The 17,258-nt window shown below is 50.1% G+C and overlaps 1 protein-coding gene across 3 annotated transcripts in view; it reads right to left on the minus strand.

The window, feature by feature from the left end:
* RASGRF1 (Ras protein specific guanine nucleotide releasing factor 1) overlaps positions 1–17,258 on the minus strand; it is a 102,524-nt gene that overhangs the window by 84,011 nt on the left and 1,255 nt on the right. Inside the window, exon 1 of one of the 3 annotated variants that reach the window (XM_043922503.1) lies at positions 16,091–16,118. The exons of the other annotated variants lie outside the window; for them this stretch is intronic. The gene's annotated coding sequence lies outside the window, so the exon portion shown is untranslated. Of the gene's footprint in view, positions 1–16,090; positions 16,119–17,258 lie in introns of those variants that run through there. 3 annotated transcript variants of the gene reach the window in all.

The raw sequence follows: 17,258 nt of genomic DNA on the forward strand, positions 1-17,258 counted from the left end.
TTCTTGGAGCAGGAAAAATACCATCTCCCCTTCTCTCTGGTTCTTTGATTTTGTTCTTATTTTTCAGCTGCACTATGGCTCAGTGATAAAGAACCTGCCTGCCAATGCCAGAGATGCAGGAGACTCTGGTTCAATCCCTTGGTTGGGAAAATCCCCTGAAGGAGGAAATGGCAACCCACTCCAGTATTCTTGTCTGGGAAATCCCGTGGACAGAGGAGCCTGGGGGGCTATAGTCCATGGGGTCACAAGAGTCAGACATGACTTCGCAACTAAACCATCATGAGGCATGTAGGATCTTAATTCCCTAACCAGGGATGGAACCCGCACCCTCTACACTGGAGGCAGAGTCTTAACCACTGGACCACCAGGAAAGTCACCTAATCTTGTTATTTCCATTGTTCTCTGTCTCTTGGCTCCTTTTGAACCTCTGCACCTCTCTGTCCCTTTCCCCTTGTATCTCTCTCGCTGCCTCTCTCCTCTCTATCCCTCCAAGTCCCTCTGCCCCTTCTCCCAGCCTCTGTCCACATGGCAGGTGAGATCACCTGGCCACAGCTGCATCACCAGCTGCAGAAAACAGCCCAAATATGGGGCCCTTGTCTTCCTTGAGTTGCTCAGGCTCCTCTTGCTCAGGCTGGTGACTGGCTGCTTCCAGGGTTAGGGGCTCCTCTTTCTTTCTCTACCCTGTCTGGGAAGCCCAGACACACGTCCTTGGGCCCCCACACACTCTCCCCTTTCTAAACTCCTTTCTAGTTGGTTTGGGTGTTTGGGGACAGACTTTCTAGATGCCAGAGAATTATGACCTGTGACAGGGGCCTGGGCTTAGGCAGGAATAGGGGACCCAATGGCCTGCTTTGGTTCCAGATCCTGGGGTCAAGGCCTCTTTTTGGCCAGCCCAGCTCCCTGGAGCTCTGTAACTACCATAGCGAACCAGAGAGTGCTCCACCGCCAGCGACCGCCTGAGGATCTCACAGGCTTGTAGTCCAGAAGGTAGATGGGGCGTCTCTGTGCGTTCTGGGTAAACGCTATCAGTATCCATCTTTTCTAGGGATGACCAGCGACCCTGGTTGTGCTTGGCCTCCCCCTCGCCTCCTGCCTATCCCAACTGGCTGGGGGGCTTCCGCACCTCCACAGGGTGCAGAACATGGGGGAACCACTGACAGATGCGGTGACCAAACATCCCAGTTGGCCTGGGACTATATGTCACAACAAACTGTGGAAAATTCTTCAAGAGATGGGAATACCAGACCACCTTACCAGGCTCCCGAGAAATCTGTATGCAGGTCAAGAAACCAGACATGGAACCAGACATGGAACAACAGACTGGTTCCAAACTGGGAAGGGAGTACATCAAAGGCTGTATATTGTCACCCTGCTTATTTAACTTATATGCAGAGTACATCATGTGAAATGCTGGGCTGGACAAAGCACAAGCTAGAATCAGGATTGCTGGGAGAAATATCAGTAACTTCAGTTACACAGATGACACCACCCTTATGGCTGAAAGTGAAGAGGAACTAAACAGCCTCTTGATGAAAATGAAAGAGGAGAGTGAAAAAATTGGCTTAAAACTCAACATTAAAAAAACTAAGATCATGGCACCCAGTCCCATTACTTCACGGCAAATACGGGGGAAACAATGGAAACAGTGACAGACTTTACTTTCTTGGGCTCCAAAATCATGGCAGATGGTGACTGCAGCCATGAAATTAAAAGATGCTTGCTCCTTGAAAGAAAAGCTATGACCAACCTAGACAGCATACTAAAAAGCAGAGATATTACTTTGCCAACAAAGGTCCATCTAGTCAAAGCTATGGCTTTTCCAGTAGTCATGTATGGATGTGAGCGTTGGACTATAAAGAAAGTTGAGTGCTGAAGAATTGATGCTTTTGATTTGTGATGTTGGAGAAAACTCTTCAGAGTTCCTTGGACTATAAGGAGATTCAACCAGTCCATCCTAAAGGAAATAAGTCCTGAATATTCATCGGAAGGACTGATGCTGAAGCTGAAACTGCAATATTTTGGCCACCTGATGCAAAGAACTGACTCATTGGAAAAGACTGATGCTGGGAAAGATCAAAGGCAGGAGGAGAAGGGAACAACAGAGCAACAGAGGATGAGATGGTTGGATGGCATCACCGACTCAATGGACATGAATTTGAGCAAGCTCTGGGAATTGGTGATGGACAGGGATGTCTGGCGTGCTGCAGTCCATGGGGTCACAAAGAGTTGGACATGACTGAGTGACTGAACTGAACTGAACTGAGGCACTTCTGTGAGCACTGGACTTCTGGAGCTAAAACCAAGATAGTCCTGAGCACACCAGGACCCCTGGTCACCCTACAAAAGGTGGAGCAGGTGGAAGTCCCAACAGTGGGGTCCATGCTTGGCTGTGCGACTCAGAACCAGGGACTCTGGGCTGCCTCTGCCTCTCCCCCTGGCAAGTGGAAAGTGAAAGTGTTAGTCACTCAGTCGTGTCCAACTCTGCCACCCCATGGAGTGTGGGCCCGCCAGGTTCCTTTAGCCATGGGATTCTCCAGGCAAGAATACTGGAGTGGGCTGCCATTCCCTTCTCCAGGGGATCTTCCTGACCCAGGGATTGAACCTGGGTCTCCTGCATGCAGGCAGATTCTTTACCATCTGAGCCAGTTGGGAAGCTTCCTGGCAAGTGGGCATGACTCTGACACCCGCCTGGTCAATACGCATGAGTGGCTCAGTCATGCAAAGTCAAGGTCTCTCCTCCTGTAACTATCTACCTGAGTGACTTCTCCTTTGTGAATTCAGCCTATGTTCTTTGTCCCCACTGTAAACCCATACACTGTCCATCTCATGGTAGTAATCAATGACAAACGTGGAAGCCTGCGAAGCCTAGTGCTTTCTGCAAGGTGCAGGCACATCTCACCCTCAGGCCTTAACGGATCTCTTTCCTGCTCCCTCTGGGCTGTCCGGCGTGCCAGCCCCTATGCTTCTCCATCAAAGCCATTGTCCTCTTGTGATGACTTTTTACTGTCTTTCGTATCACAGTAAGTCCCTTATATACAAACAAGTCCTGTTCCAAGAGCACGATCGTAAGTTCAATTTGTTCATGAGTCCAACAAAATAAGTCTAAGTACCCAACTGACATGATTGGCTACATAGTACTGTACTGTGATAGGTGTAGAATACTTTTCCCACTAGCAATACATAAAAAACAAACACAAAAATTAAACAGTTTTAGTCTTAACAATGCAGTACCTTGAAAAGCACAGTAGTACCAGCCACATCACCGCTGCTTTTACACTTGCTTCCAGACATCCTGGGCTTGCAAAAAAGACACTGCACTATTGTATTCTACATAGTACTGGACAGTAAAGTGCACAGAAGCACAACCGTTTGGAGAGGATGCACGCACGTGACAAGGTACGCCAGACACGTGAACTAACTCATGTGACTGGACATGCGAACACACGTTTACATCTTTGAAAGTTCACAACTTGAAGGTTGGTATGTAGGGGACTTGCTGTAGAGCAGAGAGTCTCGATCTGGGCCTCCCAGTAGAGATACCTGAGAATCTAAGCTGACATGGATGCTCGAGCCGTTTTTAGGCACATTAAACCAGAACGTGGGAGCAGAGAATAGGGAGGGGATAGGTTTCAGGCACTGGTGTTTTTCAAAGCCTTCCTGTTGGTCCCAGTGTTCATCCAGTGCTGTGAACCCCTAACAGGGAGCAGTGTCTGCAGAAGAAGCACCTCTTTTCCCTACTCATCCCCCCACATTCTCCTGGAGCCCCTCGTCCTGGAGCAGCCATAGACACATGCCATCCATTCAGGAATTTTCAGTTATTTGGAACAGTGACAGGGAGAGACCAAATTAATGAGCAATGTGTGTTGAACTTGAAGTACCAACAACAAAGGAGGAGGCAGAAACGTCTCAGAGAGAAGCGGAGACAGAGCATGGAACTAGAGTGGGGGTGGGGAAGACAGGGCAGAGAGAGATATTTCTGGTCCAGGCCTTGGAGACCCGGACACAGGTTTGCTCCATGGGTTCCATTAATTACCACAGTAACCATTCCAAGAGCAGTCCTTTTTGCTTAAGCTGCTTTGAATGGGCTCCTGCTCCTTTCAAACAAATGATTCCTGACCAAGAATGTCCCCAGAGCCTGGCACTATGCCTTGGCCTGGGTTTGGAATGGTTTGGAATGGCCTTCGTTTGCTGAATGGGTGACTGAATGCATGTGTCACCACGGCACGGGAGCCCAGATCACTAATTGATGCACAGCAAACGCCACAAAGCAGGTGGCATTGCATTTACTTCTCAGGTGGGTGAGTTGTCTGGAAAGGTGTGGGCCATGGCTTTCCATTAACGAGGCTTATGTCTCTTTAGGGAGAGGAGGCCCGCTCACTTCACAAAGGCCTTGAGCAGTCGTGCAATGAAGGGACTTCTTTTCTTAAATATGTTTATTGATGCATGTTGTTTAAAAATATTTATTTTTTTGGCTGCATTAGGTCTTAGTTGTGGCATGCAGGATAGAGTTCCCTGACCAGGGATTGAAATCCAGGCCCCTGCATTGGAAGTGCAGTGTCTTAGCCACTGGAGCACCAGGGAAGTCCCTGAAGGAATTTCTTCCAGAACTTATCTCACCATGGAACACTTTCCATTTTTTGGAAGATCTATCAACATTCCATAAAACCAGTGTTCTGGGACCCTGGAGCTGTGGCACATGCTAGGCTTTGGAGTCACTTGGGTTTAAATTTATTACATATTATTAGCCTTGGTGTCTTCAATATGTCTCTTCATTTCTGTGGACCTGTTTTCTCTTTCACAAAAAGGGGAGGATATTACAAATCTCACAGGGTTGTGCAAAATATATGATGCTATGAAAGCTCCTGGTTCATAAAAGTGCTCAATAATGGTTTTTAAACCACACGAATCATTTGCCAGGTCCAAGTGATGGGTCTAAACAAGCTGTGTGCTCAGTCACTCAGTCATGTCTGACTCTTTGTGACCCCATGGACAGTAGCCTGCCAGGCTCCTCTGTCCATGGGATTTTGCAGGCAGGAATACTGGAGGGGGTTGCCATTTTCTCCTCCAGCGGATCTTCTTGATCCATGGAAGAGTTTCCTGCATTGGCAGGAGGAATTTTTTACCACTGAGCCACCTGGGAAGCCCCAGCAAAACAACTAGTCAGTGACCAATTACTAGAAAAACCACACACTTGTGCATATACATGCTGGGTACAAATTGTGCCCTCCTAACATTCATGTCCATCAGAATCTGTGACTAAGAACTTATTTGCAAATATGTGTTATGTAAAAAAAAATGGTACAAAGGAACTGATTGACAAAACAGAAATAGAGTCACAGATGTAGAAAACAAACTTATGGTTACAACAGGGAAAGGTGAGGTAGGGATAAATTGGGAGTTTGGGATTGATATATACTAACTACTCTATGTAAAATAGATGACTAATGAGAACTCTATTCAATACTCGGTAATGGCCTATACGAGAAAAGAATCTAAAAAAGGGGATATATGTATATGTACAGCTGATTCACTTTGCTGTACACCTAAAACTAACATAACATTGTAAATCAACTCTACTCCAATAAAATTTTTTTAAAAAAGACCTTATTTGAAAATAGGATCTTTACAGATGTAAGCAAGGGAAGATGAAGATTATAATATAATATAATTATAATATAATAATAATACTGGATTAACAAGAAGAGGCTTTAATAAAAAGAGAGAAATCTGGACAGACACACAGGGAAGGAAGTCGTGTGAAGAGGGAGGCAGAGACTGGAGAGACGAATCTACACATCAAGGACTACCAAGGATTGCTGGCAGCCATCAGGAGCCAGCAGAAGAAAGGAAAGACTCTTTCCCCAGAGACTGCAAAGGGACCATGGCCCCGCAGGCATCTTGGTCTCAGACCTCTAGCCTCTGGAGCTATGAGGGAATACACTGCTGTTGTTGTAAACTAACCCTCCTTAAATAAACAATACACATGCACAGGTACACACACAAGAGGCACGGGAGAGGCTTAGAAACTGAAGCGTCAGAGCTTCAAAGGATTACTCTGAATCAGCCATTTGGGGTGTTGTTTCCAACACCTTCAGCTCCTGTTTCTTCCTCATTTCTGATATTCAATGGGCCACCAAGTTCTCCGCTTTGGATATCTCTGGCACTGTGTGTTCTCCCATCCTCACCGCTGTGCCTGCTTCCAAGTTTCCTCATCTTCCAACTGGGTAAACCATTCCCTCTGGTCTCCCTGCCCCTGGTCTTATCCCCTCTGATTCATGCTCCTTGACCAGAAACCAGACCCATTGTCCTGTCTGGGCCTCTGCTCGCTGTCTCCTCCAAGAGGGAAGTGGGCTGGGGTCAGCGGCAGGATGGAGGCCATCACTCTTGGTCAGCCCCACCCCTTCCTCTTGGTAGGTCCACTCCAGTGGCCTGGTTAGATACAGTCAGCTTCTCTCCCACGGGCCCTGGCTCCTCCCTCCTGGTCCATCTTTGGGACCATGGTCCCAGTTGGCCCTGTCCCTCAGTCAGCCCTCTCTGCCTGATGCTGCGGAGGTCCCAGTGCAAACAGGACTGTGCTAGAGAGGACCTGAAGGGGCCTCATTGGCATGTGTATATATATGTGTGTGTGTATGTGCAGTGCTCTGCCTGAAGTCCACCTCTCCCTCCATAAGGGGCCACCCACTCAGGCTCCCCATCAGCTGAGGTCCCTTTCCACCTCTCACCGTTGAGATCCCAGGGGAAGTACGTCTGCTCTCTGGATTTCGCAGAAGAGGTCCTGCTGACTCAGGCCAGGCCCCCTCAGACGCTTGCACATTGCCCTGTCTCACAGTGTCTGTAGCACAGTGAATGGCTCTTCAGGCTGCTTCCTCCCTGCCCTGGCTGCACCACCCTTCTGTCTGGGGCATACAGAGGGGTGTCCCTGGGTACAGTGTGTTCCAAATGGTCCTACTCAACAGAAGTACTGGCCTCGACCAGCCCCACTGGTACTCTCACACCAACCCAGAAAGGACCCTGCCTACTCACACCCTCCACCTCACTTGACATGACTCCACTTGGAGTCTGGAAGCCACTTCATGACTTTCTCCCTACCTGCCCTCCCACCTACCCTGCTGTGAGTGGCCACATTTCACTGACCTCTGCCTCTGAGTTCTCAAGTCATGGTCCTCCTAGGGCCTGGTTACCACACCAGAAAGATTATATATACAAAGATATATAGATACATGGCCATATATGTGCATGTCTGTATAATTATACAAAGGGTAACAAACTGCAAACACTATTCTACATGTGTTTTTCTGACTATATTGTGGAGATAGTTCTCTATAAGTATATTTACTGCCCTCACCTTTTTTTTATAGCTGCATAGTATTCCACTGTGTGGATGTGCTGCAGTTTATTTAGCTAATCTCCTCTTGAGGGACATTTGGGTAATTTATAGTCTTTTTTCTTATAAACATACCTGAAATTAGTAAACACCTTTGTACATAGGTCATTTCTAACTGGGTTTTTGACAGAAGGTGAAAGACAGACCTAGCCAGATTGGAATTCTTTCCTTCTTTCAGCAAAGCAAAAATTCCTTCTATGCAGCTATAAAAAAGGATGAAGACAATCAATATAGAGAACTATCTCCACAATATAGTGAGAAAAACGTGTAGAATAGTGCTTGCAGTATGTTGCCATTTATATAATTATACAGACATGCATATATATGGCCATACATCTATATACCTTTGCATATATTTGCATGTACAATCTCTCTGGAAGAATGCATAAGCAACTGGTAACATTAAAATCCTCTGTGGAGAACTAGATTGCCAGGGTTAGCAGTGGGAAGCAGCATTGTCACTGTATATGTCTTTGTAACTTCTGAATGTCAAACCATGGGACTATATTACCAATTCTAAAATTTTAAAATAAAAGGCAGTGGCTGTTTGAGAGTGCCTAACTGACCATCCACTTCCCAGGTTCTCCAAGCTGCCCCCTGCATTGTCCAGTCACCAGGACACTATCTTTTGGACCTCAGCATTGTAGCCTCAAGGAGTGTGATCTTCAGTGAGCACACTCAGCCTGCCCTGAGAGCCAGTGGGAGCCACTGATGGGGGGTGAACCTCTGTTTCTGCAGTGACTCCGCCCCTGAAGTCCTCATCACTCCCCAGTGGTCTCCCATATGTAAGCCCCTGGGGGTATACAAGTGCTCCTACTGGATGAACTGCACTGTGACTTTCTGGGAGGCAATGGGTGTTCCATAATTGGCTGGTTTCCCTTTGTGCCCAGGCTACCAGGAAGCTCTCAGATGTAATTACGCGCCTGCCTCTCCTCACCTGTGCCCACACTGTATGGGCTCTCCATCCAGAACACCAGTCCTTCCCCCAAGCTCCCCAAAGTCTGTGGATCTGACAGAGAGGTGAGGGTAGTCCAGGCGACAACCAGTGTAGCTAGAGGGCAGGGAAGACCCACTGTTGGGGAAAGGGTAGACGGGCAGCAGCAGGCTAGGGGTAAGGTTAACAGGCACACAGAGAATGCTGCATGATTGACTAGTGTTTCCAAGCTATTTCACTAACTCCTTGAGTTTGGCTAAGAGTCTAAGAGGAAATTCCACAAAGCTGGTTATATTTCACTCATATAGTCTGAGAGAGGAAAAGTCAATCAAGTCTGTCTGAATTTCCAGACGTGTTTTTGGAATGCCAGCTACAGTGGCTAAAAATTCATTTATTCACACTTCTAAAATTAATTTCATTTTAAGGTCTTAGTTAGATTTTCCAATTTGAAAAATAAATCAAAATTCAACTGGGAATTATCTTCTCGAAAATAATTCTCTCTTTTTCAGGGGAAAGAAACTGCATTAGCCTTGCTCGTTTGGTAAGATGTGGTATAAACTGCTGAATTTAACAACAGAGGCCTGGATGCCCTCTGCTCTTAACAACCAGAACCAGGAGGCCTGACATTTATTAGCAGCGAGGGCTCGGGGTCTGGCTTGACACAGACACCTAGGTGTCTGTGGAGAGATGAGCTCCATCTATCTGAGCTTCTTCCGAGCAAGGGTGAGCTCTTCCCATGTACAACTGCAGGAGCAGCAGGGTTACCTTGGTGTTGCACGAAACGCCAGGCATGGAAAGAACTTTGTAAGCTGTCAGCTGCAAAGGTGCTCTATCCGAGTGGTGGCTGGAGGAGAAGGTATGGAGACCACCTGGAGCTTGCACGGGCTCACTACCGAGCCCAGGAGGTAGGAAGATCCAGAGGTTGTGCAGTCCAGGGCATGTGGGAGCCAGGGATGGTTTCAGGGACACAGTGCAGGGTGACGCCTAATAGAGAGGGTGGAATCTTCAGTGCTCTCACACTCCCCAAATTCAGGCCTTTGTGATGGCTCCGTTCGACAGCCTTCTCCGACCTGACCTCCTGCCTCCCGATGGGTTTTCCTCCTCTCTCTCCTCCCCCTTTCTCGATCTCTCCAGCCTGGAGCTGACAGCAGTCCGTTCTAACATCGAGACCTGTGCCAGCTCCTCACTGTGCTCTGTAACCTGCACATGGGCTTTAGGGGCCAGCTCTGCCTTCCCTGCAAGCCTCATTCACCGTCCTACTTGCCCCTTTCTGGGTGGAGTCTCTCTGATGCCCCCAGGCTGGGAAGAGATGCCCTGTAGGTGTGAGCACACATTGCTGGGCACAATCTCTGCTTCCTGTCTTTACACCCATCACGACGGCGCTTCTGCTTTTCTCTCAGCTACTCGTGTGTGTGTGTGTGTGTGTGTGTGTGTGTGTGTGATGACTAGATCTGCGTTTTGGAAAGTGCTCTGGCGGCAAAGAGGCACATACGTGGCAGGATGCGGTGAATGTATGGAGATGGTTCTCCCAACACCTCTAGAGCCCGGCTTTCATGGTAGGTCTGCATGTCCCTACCACCTCTGAACTGAAGCCACGTGACCTGCCTTGTCACCCTGAACTGTGGCCAGAGTGGTCCACTTCTGGGTGTGGGGGGAAGCTTTAAGAACCAGGGAGAGATTGGCCACATATCTGCCCTTGGTGGAGGTGACTGTGGAGGCAGGCGTCAGGATGAATCTATGTCAGGCTGTGTCCCTGAGCAGTCACAGTGAGCAGTGCCATCCTGCCAACCATATGGGACCTAAAGCCCGAGCAGGAAATAAGCCTCTGTCGTGTTCCTGGAGATTGGGGGCTTGCTTGTTATTGCAGCATGACATCACCCATGCTGACTAGTACACTCGTTAGGAGGCCTGCACCTAAGTCCAGACGGGATGACGGTGGCCTGGACTGGAGCACTGGAGGAAGAGAGGGACCAGAGAGGATGGTCTGGGAGAGATTTAGGAGGTGAAATCCACAGGGCTGGGTGATGGTGTGGATGAAGGAAGCTCCTACAGCCACTTTCCCTCTTTCAGGGGCATGATCACTCATACCTTCTCAGAAACCCATAGGTTCTTTGAGTTAAGATTTCCCATCCTATCTTTATATCCAGGGTAATGGGCCTGTGTTGGCTCACTTCAAACCTTCCAGAGACACAGGGAATCTGGGTCTTTGCTTTGTGGAGGAAGAGCCTTGTCATAACGATGAAAGGTGAAGCCACAATGAAAGCAAAAGGGTTAGTTGCTCAGTCGTGACTGACTCTCTGTGACCCCATGGACTGTAGCCTGCCAGGCTCCTCTGTCCATGGGATTCTCCAGGCAGGAATACTGGAGTGGGTTGCCATTTCCTTCTGCAAGGCAATCTTCCCAACCCAGGGATCAAACCTGGGTCTCCTGTGTTGCAGGCGGATTCTTTACAGTCTGAGCCACCAGGGAAGCCACAATAGTTATAATGTATTGATTGGACCTACTGTGCTATGGGGGGGCTTCTCGGTGACTCAGTGGTAAGGAATCCATCTGCAACGCAGGAGACCTGGGTTCAATCCCTGGATAAGGAAGATCGCCTGCAGAAGGAAATGGCAACCCACTCCAGCATCCTTGTCTGAAAAATCCCACAGACAGAGGAGCCTGGTGGGCTACAGTCCATGGGGCCACAAAGAGTCAGACATGACTGAACAACTAAACAACAGCAACTATACTAAGCAAGGGCTTTACAAACAGCACCCAGTAGGACACTCAGAACAAGTGGAGGGGCAGGCCGAGTTACAGACTCCATCTCACAGATGGGGATGCTGAGGCTCAGAGAGCTTGCAGACCTTCCCAAGCTGGGAGCTGGCAGAGCCAGAATCCAAAGTCAGTCCATGTGGCTTTTACCCAATTCCACGTCACTGCTGGGGGTGGACAAACCCCTCAGTGAATGAGCCGGGAGTTGAAGCCATGTGCTTGGGGGCTGCGCCTTCCTCTCCGACCTGGGGAGGGGATGGGCAGCGGGGGTGTCCGAGGCTCACAGCTGCTCCCAGCACGACAGGGGCCCTCCCGGAGGCGTCTAGGCGTTGGCAGTGTTCTGGGCCCCCCTTAAGTGCACGCGTCACCGACTCTCCTGCATAAACACCAGGGGGCTGAGTCCTGTTCTTGGCTCTGTGCATGCAGGCACTGGCTCCAGGCTCCCACAGATGCCAGACAGCCCATGGGGTATGGATGCCTGCCTTGGGGGGCTTATCCCCAACTCCAGGGACTCAGGCTGCAAGTCTCCCACCCAAGCAGAAACAAAAGCTGCTTCCCAGGTGTCACCAGAGAGACAGCACCATCCTTTTGCTTGCTGTTAATTCTCTCTCTCTCTCTTCATTTCTCTTGGCAGAGGATGCTAAACTCAATCAGTCCCTCAGCCCGTCTCTATGCTATGCTTGTGGTTGGAAAGCGCAGGTTTTAGAGTCACATGGACCTGCGTTCGGGCTTCCCCGGTGGCTCAGCTGTAAAGAATCCACCTGCAATGCAGGAGACTTGGGTTCAATTCCTGATCAGCAAGATCCCCTGGAGGAGGGCATGGCAACCCACTACAGTAATTCTTGCCTGAGAAATCCAATGGACAGAGGAGCCTGGCAGGCTACAGTGCATGGGGTCACAAAGAGTTGGACATAACTGCACACATGCACGGACTTGGGTTCACAGGCTAGCTTTGCCAAGTATGTGCTCTGTAATCTTGGACAAGTTACTGACCGTCTCTGAGCCTCAGTTTTGTCACCTCAAAAATGGTTATCAGGGATAACCTCATGGGGCTGTCAAGACAATGAGGGGAAGGGACTGGATGTAAGACGTGCCCTCCAGCCTTTACATTCTATAGGGAGAAGGAAGACCCTTCACAAACCACCAGCTAAATACATCAAATAAGCCTAGCCTGATAAGCCATGTGGATTAAGGAGAGAGGGCTGTGCAAGCCTGCGATGGGGGATCTGGGGCTCCTCTAGCTCCCACAGGGTGGTGGTGGGGGGGCTCAGGAGATGACTTTTAGGCTAAGACCTAAAAGGAGGTCTTTGAAGGAGGAGAAGTTGGTCACTAAACCTGGGGATGGGGGGATCATTCCAGGCATAGGGAGCGGCTTCTGCAGAGGCCTTGAGGTGGGGAAGAGGAGGCAGGGTCAGGTGGGGAAGAGGAGGCAGGATCAGGTGAGGAAGGAGGGCTGGGGGGGGATGGGGCAGGGTTGGCAGGGCAGGTGGAAGCTGGAGCCTGCTGGGTGCTCTGGGTGATGCTGGAGAACCTGCATTTTTTCCCAAAGGCAATGGAAGACAGTGACATGCTCAGGGACCTAGAACATAGTCACGTTTATCCTCTAGAAGCTCAGTCCCAAGGATTGCCATGTGGCCAGGGACTCATGTGGGGCAAGGAGGGACCATGTGAGCGAGTCCAACATATCAAGCCTGACATTGTGAGCTCCTGACCCAAGGCAGGGGTGGGAAGAGAGTCTGGACTCCTGAGTATGGAGAATTCTGGCACTTGGCATTTACGGTGTGCTTTACTCCATGGTGAGCTCTTTAAAGACAGGGAATCAATTTCATTTTTTTCTGTATCCACAGGACCGTGTATCGGCCTGACACTGAGAGCCAAATTGTGTACTGCGCAAATAAACATCCCAACTAAGGTGTCACTAGCGCTTCCCCACTGGCTAAGCTGGTAGAGAACCCGCCTGCCAGTGCCGGAGGTACAGGAGACTCAGCTTCGATCCTGGGTCAGGAAGGTTCCCTGGAGGAGGAAATGGTAATCCACTCTAGACTCTTGCCTGGTAAATCTCATGGACAGAGAAGCCTGGTGGGCTGTAATCCATGGGGTCGCAGAGTTGGACACAACTGAATACGCGTGCGCACACACACACACACACACACACACACACAAGGTGTAATTATTGAGGCTCTTCAACCTCGTGTCAGTGCTAGAAATATCTGGGGGCTGGGATGGGGACATGAGTCCCCTCCACAGTGAACCCTGGGGTCCCACATCTCCTGGCCCGGCCCTGGTCTGAAACCGGAGAAGGGGACAGCCCTGCTGGTCCTTCCAGAGGTGCAAGTATGGCAGGCTGAGCTGCCAGCCCCACGTGTGTGTGTGTGTGTGTGTGTGTGTGTGTGTGTGTAACGTCCCTGTGTCTGAGGGGTGTTGCTTTTAGAGTAAGCTTATTTCCCTGCATCCAGGTTTGTGCTTTTCTGATTGGCCAAGAGGCAGGATGAGCTATAGCAATTGGAGGGCAGGCTTTGTGGTGAAGACAGTGCTGCTGCAGAGAAAGCCAGAGAGCATTTCGGCCACTACCTTGCTCGGTGGTGCGGATGAGATTGTTTCCTCATCTGCAAAGCGGGAATGCTCATAGACTTACGGCTGTCTTTAACATGGAGACACCAGGCCACCCAGAAAAAAGGACCAGGAGAGGGCCTTCATCTGGTCTCCAGGGAAAGGCACCCATGGGTGGACAACAGGTACTGTGGGCCCCCAGCTTCTGGACCCTCTGCCCATACCAGTGATGAGGTTCTGGATGAAGAGATCAGGAAGAGCCTGGGGTCTACATTTTGACCCTCCCTGGTGGGGTGATAAGGGAGTCCTGGGTTGGTTTGGTCAAGTCCACGCCTGAGAAGTTGGGGCTGGCAGCTCTGTTGAGAAGTTGGGGCTGGCAGCTCTGTTTCAGAGAGCTGGGAATGACAGTAGAAAAAGCCAGTGTGGGGTGCCTCCATGCCAAAGCAGAGCAACAACACCCACGGTTGGGACTTCCCTGGTGGTCCAGTGGTTAAGCCTTCACTTTCCAATGCAAAGAGTATGGATTCGATCCCTGGTTAGGGAACTAAGATTCCCACATGCCTTGTGGCCACAAGACCAAAACATAAAACAGAAGCGGTATTGGAACAAATTCAATGAAGACTTTAAAAATGGCCCACATAAAAAAAAATCTTAAAAAAAGAACATCCAGGGTCAATTTCTGAACCCAAATTTTCCTTTCAGAGCCCTCCTGGTCGTCAGTGTGTGGTCCATAGGATCAGAGGGGAGGGGGTCAGGACTGAACAAGCAGGGCTCAGGCCAGTGTGTAGGGAGTGCTCGCAACTGCCGGTTGGCAGGGGAGCATGGCTGAGCCCCTGTGACTTTATGAGGCTTTGGGATCCCAAGTCAGGGAAGACTTTAGGGCTGCACCAGAGGCAGTCAGACCAGCACAGAAGCAGCCAGAAGACAGTACATCATGTTAGGGTGGCCTGGGGGGTTGGGGACTATGACACCCAAGCTTCCTGGGCCTATGGCACAGCTCAGGGCCTGGACTGCTGTACAATCAGTATTGAGGACATGGAGTGTGGAATTAACAAGGACACACCAATAAGTTCAGCTTCATAAGTACCTCCTGAGCACCTACTGTGTGCTTCATTCCTCACGCATCCCTGTCACTGGGGTAGTTTCCAGCCAAGACTTGGTTTTTATTTCTAGAGAAACTAACCCTGATCCTCCCAGGTGGACATGCTGCCTGCTTGCTGCTGCCGCTGCTAAGTCGCATCAGTCGTGTCTGACTCCGTGTGACCCCATAGACAGCAGCCCACCAGGCTCCTCTGTCCCTGGGATTCTCCAGGCAAGAATACTGGAGTGGGTTGCCAATTCCTGCTCCAATGCATGAAAGTGAAACGTGAAAGTGAAGTCGCTCAGTCGTGTCCAACTCTTCGAGACTCCAGGGACTGTAGCCTATCAGGCCCCTCTGTCCATGGGATTTTCCAGGCAGGAGTACTGGAGTGGGTTGCCATGTCCTTCTCCACTGCCTGCTTAGACCTGGATAAAAATGACATTCTGCTAAAATCGAGTCTTCACTAGATACTGGCCAGTCCAGTCAAACTCATAGCCTTTTTGTGGCCCCTCACATGTGGGTTCTCTGCCACATGCCCAGCTGGTTTTGAATCAAGGTTTCCTGTGGTTTGCAAGGCAAATCTAGTCACAGAATGGCTTGGAGCTGGGCCTCTCATGCTGGTGCACCGTGGGTGCCACAGGGACTCCAGTTCAAGGAGAAACACTGATCTGCTGCTGGCACCATCAATTTTACTCAAAGATTTAGAAAACAAAAAGCTATAAATTTTTATAGACACATGCAGTGCAAAGGAGCAGCCATATTTGGCCTGGAGTCAAATGGACCATCTACAGAAGTGTATAAGACAAAGCACACGTCTTTAACAGAAATCTGCACCTGAGCTGGGCAGTACCAGATGGCCACCTACTATTCTCAACCCTCTTCTGTTCTCCTGTGCCAGGAAGGCTACTCTCATGACCATACTGGAGGATCTCTTGACCATTGCTCTTCTGGGAAAATGGCTTGGATCACGTGAGGACACCACCAATTGGCTTTGCACTCATCCCTCCCATAATCCACTGCTAGCATGATTCAACACCTGAGCCCAAAGGTGAATGATTTAGAATCTATGTAAGAGGGCATTTTTAGGAATTCTTAGACACTGGATGAATTCTAGGTCTTAATTCTGCCACTCAATCTGAATAAGGTAGATAATGCTCTTCCCAATCTGCTCTCCAGGGTTCCCTGTCTGTAAAATGGGAGGAGTGCGTCCCATGATCTCTCCGAGGTTCCTTTCAGCTTCAACATTTTATGTGAGGCCTCTACTCCCTGGCCAGGTGGGTATCATTCAGATTCAAACTAAAACATCAAACTAAAATGGACTGTGAGCATCCTTGCATACACATTATACGTGTTCTCAAAACCCCCAAAAGATAAATGTTATTACCTCCACTTTGTAGATTACAAAACAGAGGCTCAGAGAAGTTTAGTGCGTTAACCGAGGTCACACAGACAGGAAGTTGCAGAGCTGCGAATCATCTCAGGCCTGTCCCTGGTCCACGGGGCTGACAGCAGACACTGTGAGCCCAATAGCAGCTCAGTTTCCTCCAGCCCTTTCTCCCTGCCTGCCTGGGAGCTCAGCTCTGTGCTCTGGTATAAGAGGTTGAGGATGGGCGCCCCTGGGGCTCTAGGCCATGGGTGAACTTTGGCCGGCAAGTGTTGGTACTGTTCTGGAAGGCCAGCAAAGAGCAGGTTGTCAAGGGCTGTGAGAGCATCTCTGGCCCAGGCTGGGTGTGCCTCTCCCAGGGGAGTCTTCCAGGCCCCATTTTTGCCTTGAGCTTAAGGAGCTGCCCGTTCTTTGCATCACTTTGCCTTCTGAGGGCCCCTATCTGCCAGGCAGCACATCATTCTCAGAGATCCATCCTCAAATACTCCTGTCCACCTTTCCCAGCCTCCCAATTCATCTCCCAACACCTATGGGCTGTGGGCAGGGCAGGGAGAGACATGCTGCAGGGTCTGAGCTCAGAGCTCTGTCTTGGACCATCAGCAGGGCGACTTCAAGGATGCTTTTATTTAATTCAATTCAATCGCTGCCAGTCTGCCTGCAGTAATGGCTTTCGAGCCCTCAGTTCTCTTCTCAGAACCTTAAGGTGGCCTTAACTCCTGGGATGACACTGGGCAAGCAAATTTCTCTCTTTTGGCCTCTGGTCTTCATCCACGCAGTAACCAGCTGGTTAGGTCCCGTCGTCGGATCGCAGGTCCCTCGCAGCGGTGACATTTTAGCATCAGCTATCTTTGACTTTACCTTCCCCGAGGCATCGGGATGGATGCCTTTGGAGACCGCAGCAAGCATAAAAATCGTTCTCCGGCTGTCTGCGGCTCTCACTCGGCGGCCGCAGGTCCTACTCCATACCCCCACGGCAAAGGCTCACCTCCAAGGCACCCTGGTCCCCGGTCCATCCAGGCCTCGACTTTCAGCCTCGCAACTCCGGAAACCCCAGGGCAGCGCTAGAGGCGCGACTGCGGCGGCGGCGGCGGCGGCGCAGGGGGCGGGGGTGAGAGATGTGCCCACTTGTCCCGCGGCCTCCGCAGCGGCCCCGGCCCCAGACCCGGCC

This window comes from Cervus elaphus, chromosome 13, assembly GCF_910594005.1.
Source record: "Cervus elaphus chromosome 13, mCerEla1.1, whole genome shotgun sequence".
Lineage (NCBI taxonomy): Eukaryota > Metazoa > Chordata > Mammalia > Artiodactyla > Cervidae > Cervus > Cervus elaphus.